The following is an 18,908-nucleotide window of genomic DNA, read 5'->3' as shown; positions in this document are numbered from 1 at the left end:
CTGCTGACCATGGATACATTACGGTCAAGATTACATGCCTTATCACTGTTCAACAGCTAATAAAAGACAAAGCACACAAATGCAGCAAGAAGAAAATCTCCAGGTTGCCTTAGTATCCAAGAGAGTACCCCAAAGTGAAGGTCGAAGACAATGAAATGTAAGAGCTTGCATTAAGCATAAGGCATGGAGGACTATAGAGTACCACAACCTTCACCAAAGCAGGACACTATTGTTGAACCACAGTGGAAAATTGAAATTCAAACAAGTAAGTGATCCAAAACATATCACATTACCATGTTTCAACTATACATTACTCCTTTTCTTGTTTGGAATACATGGATACCTTGGTCGCTGACTTTTTAAAAACAAATTAGAGGCAAGAAGTAGAGAGAACAAGTTAATGTCTTTAAGCACTCAAAACACCATCTTATCCCTGGGCAAACATGTATATACACACAACATCAACTTAAAACTCATAATTCATCCTGTATTTACAAAACTGCACATTTTTTTATTAATAGGAAATGTTTGAATCTATAACAATATTTTATAGAAGCAGCATGATTTGAGAGGAATAGCAGAAGAGGTGGAAATTTATAAGCATATCATAAGTAGTTGAATTTTGATTACTTTTAAAGTTTACAAAAGTACAAAACAGGATTTTACCATTCTCTTTTAAGTATTCAGACCACTGCAATATGTCAATCACATTGTTTTCAAATGATTACCATGCTCCATTTACAGAATATTAAATTGAACATTTGCATCAATAACCCTTTTAACTTCTATTTACCCTGGTAATCACTAGTTTAAATTGTCTATTGTAACTCCTCTCACATTTAATGTAATATAATCACAAAGATTTTTGACTGGTTTATTTAATTCATCAAAATATATCAATATTTCTTTATATTTCACATATAAATTAAAAAAAAATACCTAACTTTTTGTTTGTTTACTTGGGTGTTTTTAACTCTTTATTTTCTTTTATGTTGAGTATATCCTCAGGAAGGAAATTGAAGAATCATGCAGTTTTACTTCCATATTTGGAAAAAAATCTCTATACTTTCCATTGTGGTTATATAATTCTACATTCCAACAAACAGTGCACATGTGTCCCTTCCCCCCTTTTTTAACCAATACTTGCTTTTTTGGTTTTTAAGAAAATCAGTAGACATCTTAAGACATTTTAAGTGATGAGAGCTGAGGTTTTGATTTGTATTTTCCTGACAATAATGTTGAGCACTCCTACATGTGCTTTTCTGAAGAAATATCCAATAAATCACTTTGCCTAATTAAAATATTACTGTATTTAACTGTACATATCCATAGGACACGTATACTTTGGTACATTATGCATTAGTCAACTGAAGATACCTAAGTTGCCCAAATTCTCCTTTGTTTATCAATTCTTTATGGAAAAAAACCAAAAATGCTCTCTTCTATTTTGAATCATGTATTAATGTTAATTATAATCATTGTCTATGTAATGGGACTTCAAATATATAATCTGTCTGTGATTTTTTTAATCCATTAGCTAATCTCTCCACATTTTCCCCTGGCTTTGGTAATATCTAGTCTTATCTCTCTTTATATAAGTTCAACATTTTTAGCAAAATGATCCTTTGCATTTCAGATTTGTCTATGGTGACATCTGCTCTTTTTTCTATAATTTTATTGACTCTTTTGTTAGTTTATGGAGTTTGTTTTCTTATCTTTTCAAAGAATTAACTGTTTTATACTGATCCTTCACACAAAAAATTCTATTTCACTAATTTCAGATCTTAACTATTTTTTCCATTATTGGTTTTGTAAATATTTTATTCTTTTTCTAGAACCTTCTGATGCATGATTAGTTTGTATATTTGATGTTTTACTGATTTTTACATAATAATAAATTACCTTTTAAATTTTCATTCTCCTGGAGATTATTATGTACTATCTCATTCTTACTCAAATTTTGTTTCTTAGAAATGCTTCTTAACTTCTTCTATTATCTATCAGTGTTTAAAATACACTGTTCAAGCTTGATTTATGTAATTCCTACAATTTCTCTGACTGCTATTTTCTAACTTCATTCCATGATGGTCCAAAACACAATTTAAGTATATTTACATTGATATCTCTATTTTAAGATATATTTGTTTTTATTTGCTTTGTGCTCTAAGATATATGTTCTACTTTGGAGAGGACTGAAGAAGAGTTAAAGAAGTAGATGAACTCAGCTCTTGTTTGACAAAATATTTAAGGAAGTTTGTTAAGTCCATCAGTTGTTTTTAAGTCTGAACACTCCTTATTCATTTTATGTTGGGATGATGCATCTCATGGTAAGAGAAATGTGCAGAAATTGCACAGCATTATCATAGTGGGGTCCACCTGTCTCTTTATGTCCAGTGCTATTTGTTTGACAAAATTATTTGCACCAAAATTTGAGGGCATGAATGTTTGCTATCATTTTTTTTCTTACTCTCTTTAATTTCTTGTTGACTTGCTCTCTTTATTGTATGTAGTTGCCTTCTGTGATGTAGTATGCCTTGAAGTCCTCTTTGAAAAATATGAGAGAGTTGCTCCTTCTTGCTTTGCTTTTCTATTTATTTTCATGAAGTATCTTTTTTTTTGCCATTTTACTTTCAGTCTGTGAATATCTTACCTATAAAATGAGAATCTTGAAAGAGAATATAGTTGGGTCTTAACTTTTTTTTTTTATTTTAGTTTCTTTTTTTTATTTTTTTTATTTTTTTTTTATTTTTTTACATTTACATAGGGTAATGATGTTTATTTTATTTTTCCCCTCCCCCGACCCCTCCCACCCCTCTATTCCCTCTACACAGTCCTTCTTTCCTTCATTCTTGCCGCTGTCCTTAGCCTAACTCTAAACCTAACCCTAAACCTAATGCTAGCCCCTCCCACTCCCCATTATATGTCCTCATCCGCTTATCAGCGAGATCATTCGACCTTTAGTTTTTTGAGATTGGCTTATCTCACTTAGCATGATATTCTCCAATTTCGACCATTTGCCTACAAATGCCATAATTTTATCATTCTTCATTGCGGAGTAATATTCCATTGTATAAATATGCCACAGTTTCTTTATCCATTTATCAACTGAAGGGCATCTAGGTTGGTTCCACAATCTGGCTATGGTGAATTGAGCAGCAATGAACATTGATGTGGCTGTATCTCTGTAGTATGCTGATTTTAAGTCCTTTGGGTATAGGCCAAGGAGTGGGATAGCTGGGTCAAATGCTGTTTCCATTCCAAGCTTTCTGAGGAATCTCCACACTGCTTTCCAGAATGGCTGCACTAATTTGCAACCCCACCAGCAATGTATGAGTGTTCCTTTTTCACCACATCCTCGCCAACACCTATTGTTGCTTGTATTCTTGATAATCGCCATTCTAATTGGGGTGAGATGAAATCTTAGGGTAGTTTTGATTTGCATTTCCCTTATTACTAGGGATGTTGAACATTTTTTCATGTATCTGTTGATTACTTGTACGTCTTCTTCTGTGAAGTGTCTGTTCATTTCCTTAGCCCATTTGTTGATTGGATTATTTGTATTCTTCGTGTAGAGTTTTTTGAGTTCTTTATAGATTCTGGAAATTAGCGCTCTATCTGAGGTATGGTTGGCAAAGATATTCTCCCACTCTGTAGGCTCTCTCTTCACATTTCTGATAGTTTCCTTTGCTGAGAGAAAGCTTTTAAGTTTTAATCTATCCCAGTTGTTGATTCTTGCTTTTATTTCTTGTGCTATGGGTGTCCTGTTAAGGAAATCTGATCCTGAGCCAACAAGTTGAAGATTTGGACCTACTTTTTCTTCTATAAGATGCAGGGTCTCTGGTCTGATTCCAAGGTCCTTGATCCATTTTGAGTTGAGTTTTGTGTAGGGTGAGAGATAGGGGTTTAATTTCATTCTATTGCATATGGTTTTCCAGTTTTCCCAGCACCATTTGTTGAAGAGGCTATCTTTTCTCCATTGCATATTGTTGGAACCTTTGTCTAGTATGAGAAAATTGTATTTATTTGGGTTTGTGTCCATGTCCTCTATTCTGTACCATTGATCTACCTGTCTATTTTGGTACCAATACCATGCCGTTTTTGTTACTATTGCTTTGTAGTAGAGTTGAAGATCTGGTATTGCAATACCCCCTGCTTCACTCTTGCTACTGAGGATTGCTTTAGCTATTCTAGGTTTTTTATTCTCCCAGATGAATTTCATAATTGCTTGCTCTATTTCTGCAAGGTACATCATTGGGATTTTAATTGGAATTGCATTGAATCTGTATAGCACTTTAGGTAGTATAGCCATTTTGACAATATTAATTCTGCCTATCCAGGAACATGGGAGATCTTTCCATCTTCTAAGGTTTTCTTGAATTTCTTTCTTTAGTGTTCTGTAGTTCTCATTGTAGAGGTCTTTCACCTCTTTTGTGAGATTGATTCCCAAGTATTTTATTTTTTTCGATGCTATTGTGAATGTGGTAGTTTTCCTAATTTCTCTTTCTGAAGATTCATCACTTATGTATAAAAATGCATTGGATTTATGAGCATTGATCTTGTAACCTGCTACTTTACTGAATTCACTTATGAGTTCTAAAAGTTTTCTGGTGGAATTTCCAGGTTCCTCTAAATATATAATCATGGCATCAGCGAACAGGGATAGTTTGAGTTCTTCTTTTCCTATTCGTATCCCTTTAATTTCTTTGGTTTGTCTGATTGCTCTGGCTAGACTCTCAAGGACGATGTTGAATAGAAGCGGTGAAAGAGGGCATCCCTGCCTTGTTCCAGTTTTTAGGGGGAACGCTTTTAGTTTTTCACCATTTAGAATGATATTAGCCATGGGCTTAGCGTAGATTGCCTTTATAATGTTTAGGAATGTTCCCACTACCCCAATTTTTTCTAGTGTTTTGAGCATGAAGGGATGCTGTATTTTATCAAATGCTTTTTCTGCATCTATTGAAATAATCATGTGATTCTTAACTTTAAGTCTGTTGATATGGTGAATGACATTTATTGATTTCCAAATGTTGAACCAACCTTGCATCCCTGAGATAAAACCCACTTGATCGTGGTGCACTATCTTTTTAATATATATTTGTATGCGATTTGCTAAAATTTTGTTGAGAATTTTTGCATCGATATTCATTAAGGATATTGGTCTGAAATTTTCTTTCCTCGATGTGTCTCTGTCTGGTTTAGGTATCAGAGTGATATTGGCTTCATAGAACGAGTTTGGTAGGGTTCCCTCCTCTTCTATTTCATGGTATAGTTTGAGAAGTATTGGAATGAGCTCTTCTTTAAAGGTTTTGTAGAACTCGGCTGAGAACCCATCTGGTCCTGGACTTTTCTTTGTTGGTAGGCTTTTGATGACCTCTTCTATTTCATTGCTTGAAATTGGTTTATTTAAGTTGTGTATGTCCTCCTCGTGCAGTTTAGGTAGTTCATATGTCTCTAGAAATTTGTTGATGTCTTTGAGGTTTTCTGTTTTGTTGGAGTATAGATTTTCGAAATAGCTTCTAATTATGTTTTGTATTTCACTCGTGTCTGTTGTGATGTTTCCTTGTTCATTCCGAATTTTAGTAATTTGAGTTTTCTCCCTCTTTCTCTTTGTTAGTGTGGCTAAGGGTTTATCAATTTTATTTATTTTTTCAAAGAACCAACTATTTATTTTGTTAATTTTTCCAATTGTTTCTTTTGTTTCGATTTCGTTGATTTCGGCTCTGATTTTAACTATTTCCTGTCTTCTACTACTTTTGTATTGGTCTGCTCTTCTTTTTCTAGTGCTTTGAGCTGTAGTGTTAAGTCATTTATTTGTTGATTTCTACTTCTTTTTTTGAATGCACCCCATGAAATAAATCTTCCTCTAAGTACTGCTTTCATAGTGTCCCAGAGATTTTGATATGATGTGTCTTTGTTCTCGTTTACTTCTAAGAGGGTCTTAACTTTTAATCCACACTACCAGTCTATGTCTTTCAGTTGTAGAATCAATTTGCATTCAATTTCTGATAAAGCGATGTTCACGTTATCCTACCACTTAGATTTAGCTCTAATGTTTAATACAGTTCTACTGCATATTTGCTTAGCTACTGTTCTAAAAAGTTTTATCTATTAAGAAGTTTTTGAGTTTTTAATTTATTCTATGTGTAGTTTTTGAGTATTTTCTGTAATGCTGTCTTAGTAATCAGGAATTCACTTAGTTTATGCTTATGAAATATTTTCATCTCTTTTGGTTCTGAAGGATGGGCTTGCTAGATACAATAATGGTTAGCTATTAATTCTTGGAGTGCTCAGAATCTGTCATTCCAAACACTCCTGACTTCCAGAATCTCTTCTCTGAAACCAAAGGTTATTTTTATTGGTTTACCTCTAAAGTGACCTGTGGTGTTTCTTGAGGTTTTAAAACTATGTCTTGCTCTGTATGTTCAGCATTTTAATTACAATGTTCTGGGAAGAAGTTTTTTCTTCTGGATTACATCTATTTAGATTTCTATATTATCCTCTATCTGTATGTCTACCTGCATGTGAAAAATTTTCTGATATTATCCCCTGTCCTTTCTCCTGTTTTCTGTATTTCTATATTGGGATATACCCATCGGCTAGAATGGTTTGCTCTCCCACAGTTGTCTGTCTCTGGTAGGTTGTTTCCATTTTACTATGTGTCCTGAGACATCTCTGTGTCAACAGAAACTCTCATTAGGATCACAGTGATCAATAATTTATACTGCTTTAAAAGGAAAACAAGATCATTTGTAACTACAAATACTTAAGAGAAAACCATTTATTAATAAATCATAAATTACCATTAAAATATTTTCTGCAACTTCAGTAACTACAAAGAATAAAATGGTAGAGATATCCTAAAATAGACTGAGAAATTTGTTTTAAAGAAAGTTCAGTTAGTTCTATTCTCCTATATTTCATATTATCACATAAGAAAATACACCAGTAGGAAAGTAGACATAAAAGTAAAAAGAAAATAAAAAGAAAAAATAGGGAGGGGAAATAAAGAGAGTTTGAAGAAAAAAGTGAGTAGAGAAAAGAAAATTCACAGAAGTGTAGAGAGAGGAAAAAGAAAATACATAATAAATCAAAACAATTGACATATTATCAAAGTTATAATCCATATATGTATAATGGCAAAACACACTTTATTGTCATGTATACCTAAAAAGAACAAATAAAAACACTCTTTAACAGCAACAACAAATATTACCACAAAGAAATCTACAAAACCACCCCAGAAAACCAAAACAATAGGAACAACAATAAAAACAAAGAAAATAAAGCAAAAACAAAAAGGAACAAAATAAGAAAATAAGTAAAGTTAAAGTAAAGGGCAACATAATAAACAATAATCACTGAAAAACTAAACAAAACAAAACACAGGAGAAAAAATGGGTAGGTTTGGGAGAGACAGAAGAAAGTATTAAGAGAGAAATAGAAGAAGAGAGCACAAAAAGAGTAAGAGGAAAAACATAGAATTAATAACTCCAATTACTACATTTGAACATTTTACATAAAAACATAAGCCAGTTGTGGTAGCTCCTACCTGCAACTCCAGTCACATGGATGACTGAAGTAGGAGATTGTGCGGACTAAGGGATTCCTTGGCAACCCAGGGTCTGTCTCAAAACATACAGAAGAGGCTGGGGAACTATCTCAGTAACACAACAAACTCTGGGTTCAATATAGCTCCACAGAAAAGAACAAAACAAAGAAAAAACAAAAAGACAAGGAAAAACTATCAAAAATGAAAGAGAGAGGGAGAGAATATGTAAAGAAGGAAATGAGAGGGATGGGGGTATGATGGACATCATTACCCTATGTTCATGTATGATTACACAAAGGGTAGGAACCCACATTGTGTACAACCATAGAAATGAAATAATGTACCCCATTTGTGTACAATGAATCAAAATGCAGTCTGTAAAAATAAAAAATAAATAAATAAAGAAGTAACAATCACAGAAAAAAATGAGGGTGACAGTATAACTGAAAGAGGAGGTAGTTCATATACCTCCAATTAATGTCTTATAATACTTAAAGTAAAATGAATAAAATTTGATTATAGAATGTAATATAAAATTGTTTGGGATAATCTAGAGAATCAGTACATAAGTTTATAACAGTGATTTACATCAAATAATGAAACATTTCTGATGTGTCTGTGATGGAGGGAAGAAGACCTTGAGGCTTTAGATTATACCAGATATCGGTGTAACCAATTACACAGCTTCTGAGTGTTTGTAAGCATGAACTTTATCTGTTTTACAGTGATGTCCACTTTTGCCTTCTTCAAACACTGTCCAAAACTCAGGTTCTTGAACCTATCTTGGGCAACCTGCACTGTTATAAGAAAACTCCACTATTTCTATGGCTTCCTGGGAACATACAAACTATTGGAGGGTTTGGTAGAATAACCAGTGTATTTTCTCTCCTTTTATCTGATGCAGTCCTTGTTTGAAAAGCATACATATTCTAATGAAATGCCCTGTCCACTAAGGATTATTACACTTCAACAAAGACTTTGGAACTAAATAAACAGTCATTAGAGTTACAGAATAAAAAAAAATACAAAATTTACTACATTTTTATTTATGTATATATATATATATATTTTTTTTTTTTTTCAAAAATAAAAGAACTTTATTTGGGGGTCTCAGCAATGGCCATTCAGGAGACAGTTTCAGATAACTCTGAATCAGTGTTCCAATGAATCTGAGTGGGAACTTATGCAGGCAACACTGCTATAAATTACCAAGTAGTAAACATTCCTTTGTAGGAAACTTCTGTTGAAATGTTGAGAGAGAGCAATAGCTAGTGACAAAAGGTAAAGAAAAGAATGCATAAACAGAATAGAAATGTTTGATGACCTCTTGATAAACAATCACTCTGTAATGACCTGATGTCTGCACCAGGCACATTTTATCACTGAGCTTCATCCACATTCCTTTGTGTATATATATTATGTGTGTGTATGTGTGTGTGTGTGTGTGTTTTATTTTGAGAGAACTTGCAGTCAAGGGCCAAGGTGATCAAAGTTTACATTTCAGGCAGCAGCATGAGACATGCCTAAGTCCTGCCTCATGGCCTCTAAACTATTTTTAAAAATTTAAAAATAAATTTTTACAGACTGCATTTTGATTCATTGTACACAAATGGGGTACAACTTTTCATTTCTATGGTGTACACAATGTAGATTCACACCATTTCTGTAATCATACATGTACATAGGGAGTGTAATGATATCTGTCTCATTCCACCATCTTTCATACCCACTGCCTCCTCCTCCCTCTCATTTCCCTCTACATGATCTAAATTTCTTCCATTCTTCTCTTATCCCCCCACTCCAACCACATTATGTATCATCATCCATTTATCAGGGAAAACATTTGACCTTTGGTTTTTTTGGGATTGACTTATTTCACTTAGCTTGATATGCTTCAATTCCATCCAATTACCTGCAAATGCCATAATTTTATTCTTCTTTATGAGTGAATAATAATCCATTGTGTATATATATCACAGTGTATTTATTCATTCATCTATTGAAGGACATCTTGGTTGGTTCCACAATCTAGCCTTTGTGAAGTGGGTTGCTATAAACATTGATGTGGCTTTGATACTGTAGTGGTCTGATATTAACTTCTTTGGGTATAAACCAAGAAGTGAGATAACTGGGTCAAAAGGTGGGTCCATTCCAAGTTTTCTGAGTAATCTCCACACTGCTTTCCAGAGTGGCTGCACCAATTTGCAACTCCACCAGCAATGTACAAGTGTGCCTTTTCTCCAACAGCTATGAAGGTACTGGCACCAAAATAGGTAGAATAATGTTGCAGGACAGAGGACACAGAGAAAAAACCACACAAATAGTTATCTCATTCTAGACAAAGGAGTCAAAAACTTACAATAGAGAAAAGAAAGCCTGGACAATAAATGGTGCTGGGAAAACTGGAAATCCATATGCAGTAAAATGAAATTAAACCTCTATCTCTCACCTGCACAAAACTAAACTCAAAATGCATCAAGGATCTAGGAATTAGACCAGAGATCCTGCACCAAATAGAAGACAAAGTAGGTCCAAATCTTCATCATGTTGGCTTAAGAACAGATTTCTCTAACAAGACTGCTAAAGCATAAGAAATCAAAGTAAGAATCAATAAATGGGATGAATTAAAACTAAAAAGTCTTTTCTCAACAAAGAATATAATCAACAATGTGAAAAGAGAGCCTACAGAGTGGGACAAAATCCTTTTCATACACATTTCAGATAGAGCACTAATCTCCAAAATTTATAAAGAAGTTACAAAACTACACCAAAAATACAAAGAACTCAATCAATAAATGGGCCAAGGAACTGGACAGACACTTTACAAAAGAAGATATACAGGCAATTAATAAATATATAAAGGTGTTCAACATCTCTAGTAATTAGAGAAATACAATTAAAACCACCCTGAGATTTCATCTTACTCCAATTAGAATCACTATTGTCAAGAACACAAGCAATAATAAGTGTTGGCATGTTGTACATCTTTATATAATAATGATTTCTCTAAGAAAGAAATCACCAAGCAATTCTATTCAAATATAATATATTGTTATGTATATAAAATATAAATATTATAACATTCATTATATATATTCAAATATATATATTTGATATATATACATATAAATACTATATATAGGTATTTATGTATATATATACACATATATATATTTGAATATTATGTAAAAATATAAAACATTGTTATAGTGTTAAAATCCATCAATAAACAAGGGAATTGAAAGATCACTTCAATGAAAACTACAAAATTCTGATGAAAGGCAATGAAGAAGATATATAAAAATGAAAAGAACTCCCATATTTATGGGTCAAATAATTAGTACTGTTATTATGTATACACTACATAAAGGCACCCACAGATTCAATGTAAGTGATTGGGGTTGGAAAAAATAAAAAAGGGAAAATGACAAAAAGAAAACAGATAAATATCAAGTCAAAAATAAACATCAAAATTTAAAAAATATTTTTAAAACAATAAAATAAAAAATTGAGGGTGAAAAGAGTAAACAAATTACTCCTGAGTGCTCAGAGATATTCTCTTCTCAGTTTCTAAGGCTGAATTCTATAGGGAAAGGGGAAGTAATGGGTCATGACTGCTACTGGTTTTACTTCCTCTCAGATCTTGCCAAACCCACTGGGTTAGTGAGAGGGCTGAGCCTGTGTTTCTAAATTAACTCATTAAGGCAAACCATTCTGGAGATATATTTGCTCCAAGGGTTTTAAGTCTGTGTGCATCTAGGGGCATGGCAAATGTCAGAGCTGCAGAGTACTCTTTTCAGGAATTGAGTTGTAATGGAAAGTTGACACCTCTAGGCTGTGTACTGGCTCTGGAGTATTTCAGTATGTGCCTGGTGACACAGGAAATATCAAAGTCAGTGCCTCCAAGGCTGAAAGTAACAATTCAATGTGCTAAAGAGAAAATATAATTACAAAGTGGTAAGTGGGCCCAACCCTGCCACTTTCAGACCTGGCCCCATAAGAATACACAAAATTTATGTTGCACCATGTCACAGAGGGTAGTACTGCTCTATATCTTTTCTCTCTACTCTCTTCCACATTGCAGTCAAGATTCCAGGAGCAGTAACCTCTCAGTGGGTTTATCACAGACACTCCAGCTACACATCTCATGGGGCTACCACATGCCCAGTCAATGCAGTGGGAAGTGTATGGTACCCTAAGATGTTAATATGGCAAGTTTTCTGACTTCCAGAGAAGTTAGTCTCAGAAAACAGGAGTATTTTTCAAAATAGCTTCTGGCTATGGCACACTGAGTTTGCTGAGATGCAGTAAATTACTTCTCTAAAGCTAATTTGTACAGACTTGTACCTCAAAGAATCTCCTTCATCTGGCACAAGGTACCAGTATATTCTGATTCTCTTGCTTTATTTTCTCTCCACTCTCTGGAATTTACCAAGTCTCATTTTCTGTACTGTCAATTTAAAGGGCTAATTCAATAAAGTATTAATGGTATACTATTCAGCCATAAAGAATAAAAACCTGTCATCTGCAGTAAAATGAATAGAGTACAAAACATCATAATAGGCAAAACGAGCCAGACACAGAAACATTTCTATAGTGTGTATCTCCTTTCTGATGCGGAAACTGAAATTAAATCTAATCACCTTAATATAGAAGAAAACATTAGATTCTGGAAATATGTCAGGGTAGGGGGAAATACTGGTATCAGGAAGGAAATGAGAAGAGATGGGTGATATGAACCAAACTCTATATATTCATTTATGGAAATGGCACAGTGAAACCCAGTGCATTGTGCAATATTAATGTGTTAAAACTATAATAAAATTAAAGTTAATTATTTAATATATATTTGGAGAGTCTAAACTATTTATGTGTTGATTATTTTTAAGAAATAATTTCTGTTACTTTGCAACCTTTTGTTCTAGGTCTTATAATATTTTTTTCTTTGTTTCTGGCATTGCTGTCATTTGCTGTTGAAATATTTTCTCATCTTCTGTTGCATACATTCTAAATAAATTTGCGTGGTTGCCATTTGCACTGTATTAGCTATTCTACTTTCAAAACACTTGAATTCATATCAGTTTATTAAAAAAATTGTGTTTATATATAGGATCATCCCTAACATTCTTATTTATTTACAATGTTGGGCACGGAAATCAGGACTTTGCACGTACTATTTGCACATTCTACCACTTATCTACACCCCCAGGCCCAGTCTCAGTTATTGAGGTAACAGTATTACATCTTTATTATAAGCTTCTTCAAAATAGTATATTCTAGTTTTATATGCCTAAATACATTAAATGCAGAGATGTCAATACATTGTTTGGTGTCTTGGTGTCCATTCATTTCAATGTGAAGGTTCCTTTGGAAATTCTTGTGAGAGGTTTATATTGGTAACCAAATCAGCTTTTGTTTATCTAGAAATATCTTAATTTTTCCTCACATTTTGAAGGCCAGTTTCAATATAAATCTGGCAACAGTTTTATATTTTCATTTAGCACTGAGAAAATAGAATGTGTGTACATATAAAAATGTATTAATATATACACACATACATATTTATATATTCTTATGTGTGTATAAGTGTGTATACATATACACACACAAACACACATATATATATGTGAACACATATATACACACACATATAAATATACACACATATATACACACATATATAATCACATTCTAGTCTCCAAAATTTCTGAAGAGAATTCTTTGTATGCAGGTGATAACTTCTCTATTGTTGCTCTCAAGTCCTTTTTTGATTAGGTACTTTTCCTATTAAAAATGTTTTTAGAATATCCTTCTAGGAATTCAACTCCAGTATTCTTCAGGGACCATTTTGTATTATATCTCTGACCTTCATCCATTTCTTCCTGAGTCTTTGAATATCCTTAACACATTTGTTTGAAAGTGTTAGTCTAGTAATTACATAATCAGAATTTTCTAGTCAACTGCCATTGACTTATATTTTTCTTTGAATGAGATAAACATTTGTTTCTTTTTTTGTTTGTTTTGGGGGGGCTATTTTTATTTGCAATTCTGGTGATTTCTTATGTTAAAAATTGGACATCTGAATCTTCTGATGTGACAAATAGAGGAGTGGGTTTTGGAGGTTTGAAAATGAATGTAGATTTTCTCTATACATGGGTTATATGTCCAATATTTTCTCAGGTCTTTTCTGAGCACATGACTTTCTATAAGTGACTGCATTTGTTTAGTGTTATTTGTATTTGATTTTCTCTAGGTTTATTGGTATAAAATTGACCTATAAATAGTATATATAAGGTATTCAATGTGATATGATGACTTCATATGTGTAAATGTCATAAGATGATAATATCTTTCAAGGAAGTTAACATACCCATTGCCTCACATTGAGTGAGTGGGGAAAACACTTAAGACTAATAATTTCGCAAATTTTTAGTATACATTTGTATTAACAACATATTCACTACCCTAGTTAGCTAACATCACTATGACCAAAATGTCTAACATGAAAAAGTGAAAGTGAAAAGTTTTATTTTTCCTCATAGTACCAGAGAATTGTTTCCATCATAAACAGTTCTATTGCTGTAGGCCTGAGTTGAAGCAGAAGATTTTAGGAGAAGGATGGGGTGAAAAATAGTTGCTAAGTTCTTGATAGACAGAAAACAGAGCAAGACATAGAGATGAGGGCTGGGGTCATGGTACTCCCTTACTGATCATGAACACAGTGAATTACTTCATCCAGCAATGCCTCACCTCCTACAGTTAACAACACTTTCCAATAATGTCACATAATTATTAACCCATCAATGGATTAATCTACTGATGAATTTTCAGGGTCCTCTTTCCAAAAGTATTACCTGAGAAAAATTTTGCTTGGTAGATCGAGCCTTCAACTCATGATGTTTTAGGGGACATTTAAGTCCCAAAGTATTAACAGTTACTATGATGACACTCAACTCTCCAAAACACTAGCTATTTTATGTAACAAAAACTTAATTTCTTTGATCAATGTATCTTTGTTGTGTGGCTGATTTTGGGTGATCCAGATTTTATGAATGATTCCCAAAGGAGAAAAATAATTTTGAAAAGAAGAGAAGAGGAAGGTACAGGTCTTTGAAATTCACTAGAAGTCACTTCAGGAAGAAATAAATTATTAGTAATAGATGCTTAAATCCTGAATGGATGGAAAATCTTTTCTGCACACTGTTGCTACAATCAGCTGCATAAAAGCTGCTGCAGAAATGTATATGTGACTTCCTGACCTGGGGATAGGAACTTACTAAAGATGCTAAGAACTGGAATTGACCGAAATTAAATGAAACTTTCGTTGAAACCAACACCTGGTTGCCAAACTTTATAGTTGACTTCAGAATTTCAAAATAGTTAAAACAGATATACTGACAATCTCATACTCAAGTACAGAGACAAATTCCTGGCATGACACTGCCAACTCCCCTCTGAGTCAGAACTTTTATTTTATTTATTTATTTATTTTTATTGTAAACAAATGGGATACATCTTGTTTCTCCGTACATGCAGTAGAGGCATACCATTTCTGTAATCATACATTTACCTAGGGTAATGGTGTTTTATTCATTCTGTTATTTTTTTCTCCCCCCCCCACCACTCCCACCCCTCTATTCCCTCTATACAGTCCCTCCTTCCACCTTGTCCCTCCCAACCCCTCATTATGTGTCATCATCTGCTTATCAGCGAGATCATTCCTCCTTTGGTCTTTTGAGATTGGCATATCTCACTGAGGCATGATATTCTCCAGTTTCATACATTTGCCTGCAAACGCCATAATATAATTATTCTTTATGGCTCAGTAATATTCCATTGTATATATGTACCATGGTTTCTTTATCCATTCATCAATCGAAGGACATCTACGTTGGTTCCAAAATCTGGCTATTGTGAATTGAGCAGCTATGAACATTGATGTGACTGTATCTCTGTAATATGCTGATTTTAAGGTCTTTGGGTATAGGCCAAGGAATGGGAAAGCTGGGTCAAATGGTGATTTCCATTCCAAGTTTTCTAAGGAATTTCCACACTGCTTTCCAGAGTGACTGCACTAAATTGCAGCCCAACCAGCAATGTATGAGTGTACCTCTTTCCCCACATCCTCGCCAACACATATTGTTGCTAGTATTCTTTATAATTGCTATTCTAATTGGGGTGAGATGGGATCTTATGGTAGTTTTGATTTGCATTTCTCTTATTACTAAAGATGTTGAACATTTTTTAATATATCTGTTGATTGCTTGTAGATCTTCTTTTGTAAAGTGTGTATTCATTTCCTTAGCCCATTTGTTTATTGGATTATTTGTATTCTTCATGTAGAGTTTGTTGAGTTCTTTATGTATTCTGGAAATTAGTGCTCTATCTGAAGTATGATTGGCAAAGATTTTCTTCCACTTTTTAGGTTCTCTCTTCCCATTGCTGATAGTTTCCTTTGCTGAGAGAAAGCTATTTAGTTTGAATCTATCCCAGTTATTGATTTTTGCTTTTATTTCTTGTGCTATGGGAATCCTGTTAAGTATGATACTAAACCAACATGTTGAAGATTTGAATCTACTTTTTCTTCTATAAGATGAAGGGTCTCTGGTCTGATTCCAAGGTCCTTGATCCATTTTGAGTTGATTTTTGTGCAGGGTGAGAGTTGCATATGGATTTCCAGTTTTCCCAGCACCATTTGTTGAAGTGGCTATCTTTTCTCAATTGCATATTTTTGGCACCTTTCTAGTACAAGAAAATTGTATTTATTTGGGTTTGTGTCCATGTCCTCTATTCTGTACCATTGATCTACCTGTCAATTTTGGGGCCAATACCATGCTGTTTTTGTTACTATTGCTTTGTAGTATAGTTGAAGTTCTGTATTGTGATACTCCCTGCTTAACTCTTCCTGCTAAGGATTGCTTTAGCTATTCTGGGTTTCTTATTCTTCCAGATGAATTTCATGATTTCTTGCTCTATTTCTGTAAGGTATGTCATTGGGACTTTAATTGGAATTGCATTGAATCTGTATAGCACTTTAGGTAGTATGGCCATTTTGACAATATTAGTTCTGCCTGTCTAAGAACATGGGAGATCTTTCCATCTTATAAGGTTTTCTTGAATTTCTTTCTTTAGTGTTCTGTAGTTCTCATGATAGAGGTCTTTCACCTTTTTTGTTAGATTGATTCCCAAGTATTTCATTTTTTTCAAAGCTATTGTGAATGGGGTAGTTTTCCTAACTTCTCTTTCTGAAGATTCATCACTTCTGTATAAATATGCATTGAATTTATGAGCATTGATCTTATATCCTGCTATTTTAGTGAATTCACTTATGAGTTCTAAATGTTTTCTGGTGCAATTTTCTGGTTCCTATAAATATATAATCATGTCATCAGCAAATAGGGATAGTTTGAGTTCTTCTTTTCCTATTCTTATCTCTTTAATTTCCTTGATCTGTCTAATTGCTCTGGCTAGAGTTTTGAGGACAATGTTGAATAGAAGTGGGAAAGAGGGCATTCCTTCCTTGTTCCAGTTTTTAGGGGGAATGCTTTCAGTTTTTCACCATTTAGAATGATATTGGCCATGGGCTTAGCATAGATGGCCTTTATAATGTTAAGGAATGTTCCCACTATTCCTATTTTTTCTAGTATTTTGAGCATGAAGGGATGCTGTATTTTATTAAATGCTTTTTATTGCATCTATTGAAATAATCATGTGATTCATGACTTTAATTCCATTGATATGGTGAATTACATTTATTGATTTCCGGATGTTGAACCAACCTTGCATCCCTGGGATAAAACTCACTTGATCATGGTGCACTATCTTTTTAATATATTTTATATGTGATTTTCTAGCATTTTGTTGAGAATTTTTGCTTCAATGCTCATTAAGGATATTGGTCTGAAATGTTCTTTCCTCGATGTGTCTCTGTCTGGTTTAGGTATCAGGGTGATATGGCTTCAGAGAATGAGTTTGTGAGGGTAACTCTTTTTCTATTTCATGGAATACTTTGAGAAGTATTGGAAAGAACTCTTCTTTAAAGGTTTTGTAGAACTTGGCTGAACCTATCTGGTCCTGCACTTTTCTTTGTCGGTAGGCATTTGATCACTTCCTCTATTTCATTACTTGAAATTGATCTATTTAAATTGTGTATGCCCTCCTGGTTCAGTTTAGGTAATTCATATGTCTGTAGAAAGCTGTTGATGTCTTTCTATTTTTTTGGAGTATAGATTTTCACAGAATAGCTTCTAATTATGTTTTGTATTTCACTCTCGTGTCTCTAGTGATATTTCCTTGTTCATTCTGAATTTTGGTAATTTGAGTTTTCTCTCCCTTTCTCTTTGTTAGTGTGGCTAAGGGTTTATCAATTTTATTTATTTTTTCAAAGAACCAACTATTTATTTTGTTAATTTTTTCGATTGTTTCTTTTGTCTCAATTTTGTTGATTTTAGTTCTGATCTTAACTATTTCCTGTCTTCTACTACTTTTGGTGTTGATCTCTTCTTCTTTTTCTAGGGCTTTGAGCTGTAGTGTTAAGTCGTTTATTTGTTGATTTCTACTTCTTTTGTTGAATGCGCTCCATGAAATAAATCCTCCTCTAAGTACTGCTTTCATAGTGTCCCAGAGATTTTGATTTGATGTATCTTTGTTCTTGTTTACTTCTACGAATTTTTAAATTTCCCTCCTGATGTCTTCTGTTATCCATTCATCATATAATAGTGCATTATTTTTTTCTCCAGGTATTGGAGAAGTTTCTGTTTTTTATTCTGTAATTTATTTCTAATTTCAATCCTTTATGATCTGATAGAATATAAGGTACTATCTCTATCCTCTTGTATTTGCTAACAGTAGCTTTGTGGCATAAAATATGATCTCTTTTAAAGAAGGATCCATGTGCTGCTGAGAAGAAAGTGTATTCGCTCTTTGTTGGATGGTATATTCTATATATGTCTGTTAAGTCTAAATTGTTGATTGTGTTATTGAGATCTATGGTTTCTTTATTCAATTTTTGTTTGGAAGATCTATCCATTGGGGAGAGGGGTGTGTCAAAATCACCTAGTATTATTGTATTATGGTCTATTTGATTTCTGGAATTGAGAAGAACTTGTTTGACATACATGGGTGAGCCACTTTTGGGGGCATAGATATTTATGATTGTTATGTCTTGCTGATTTATGGTTCCCTTAAGCAGTATGAAATGTCCTTCTTTATCCCTTCTGACTAGTTTTGGCTTGAAGTCCACATTATCTGAAATGAGGATGGGTACTCCAGCTTTTCTTGCTGTGTTCGTGTGCATGGTATGTTTTTCCCCATCCTTTCACCTTTAATCTATGGGTATCTCTTTCTATGAGATGAGTCT

General features: G+C 33.5%; 1 pseudogene; it reads right to left on the bottom strand.

The window, feature by feature from the left end:
• The window catches only part of LOC124973016 (BCL-6 corepressor-like), a 92,259-nt pseudogene that overhangs the window by 31,165 nt on the left and 42,186 nt on the right, over positions 1 to 18,908 (bottom strand).

This window comes from Sciurus carolinensis, chromosome Y (genome assembly GCF_902686445.1).
Source record: "Sciurus carolinensis chromosome Y, mSciCar1.2, whole genome shotgun sequence".
In the NCBI taxonomy this organism is placed as follows: domain Eukaryota; kingdom Metazoa; phylum Chordata; class Mammalia; order Rodentia; family Sciuridae; genus Sciurus; species Sciurus carolinensis.
The sequence above is the reverse complement of the archived record's forward strand: the minus strand, read 5'-3'. Positions and strand labels throughout refer to the sequence as shown.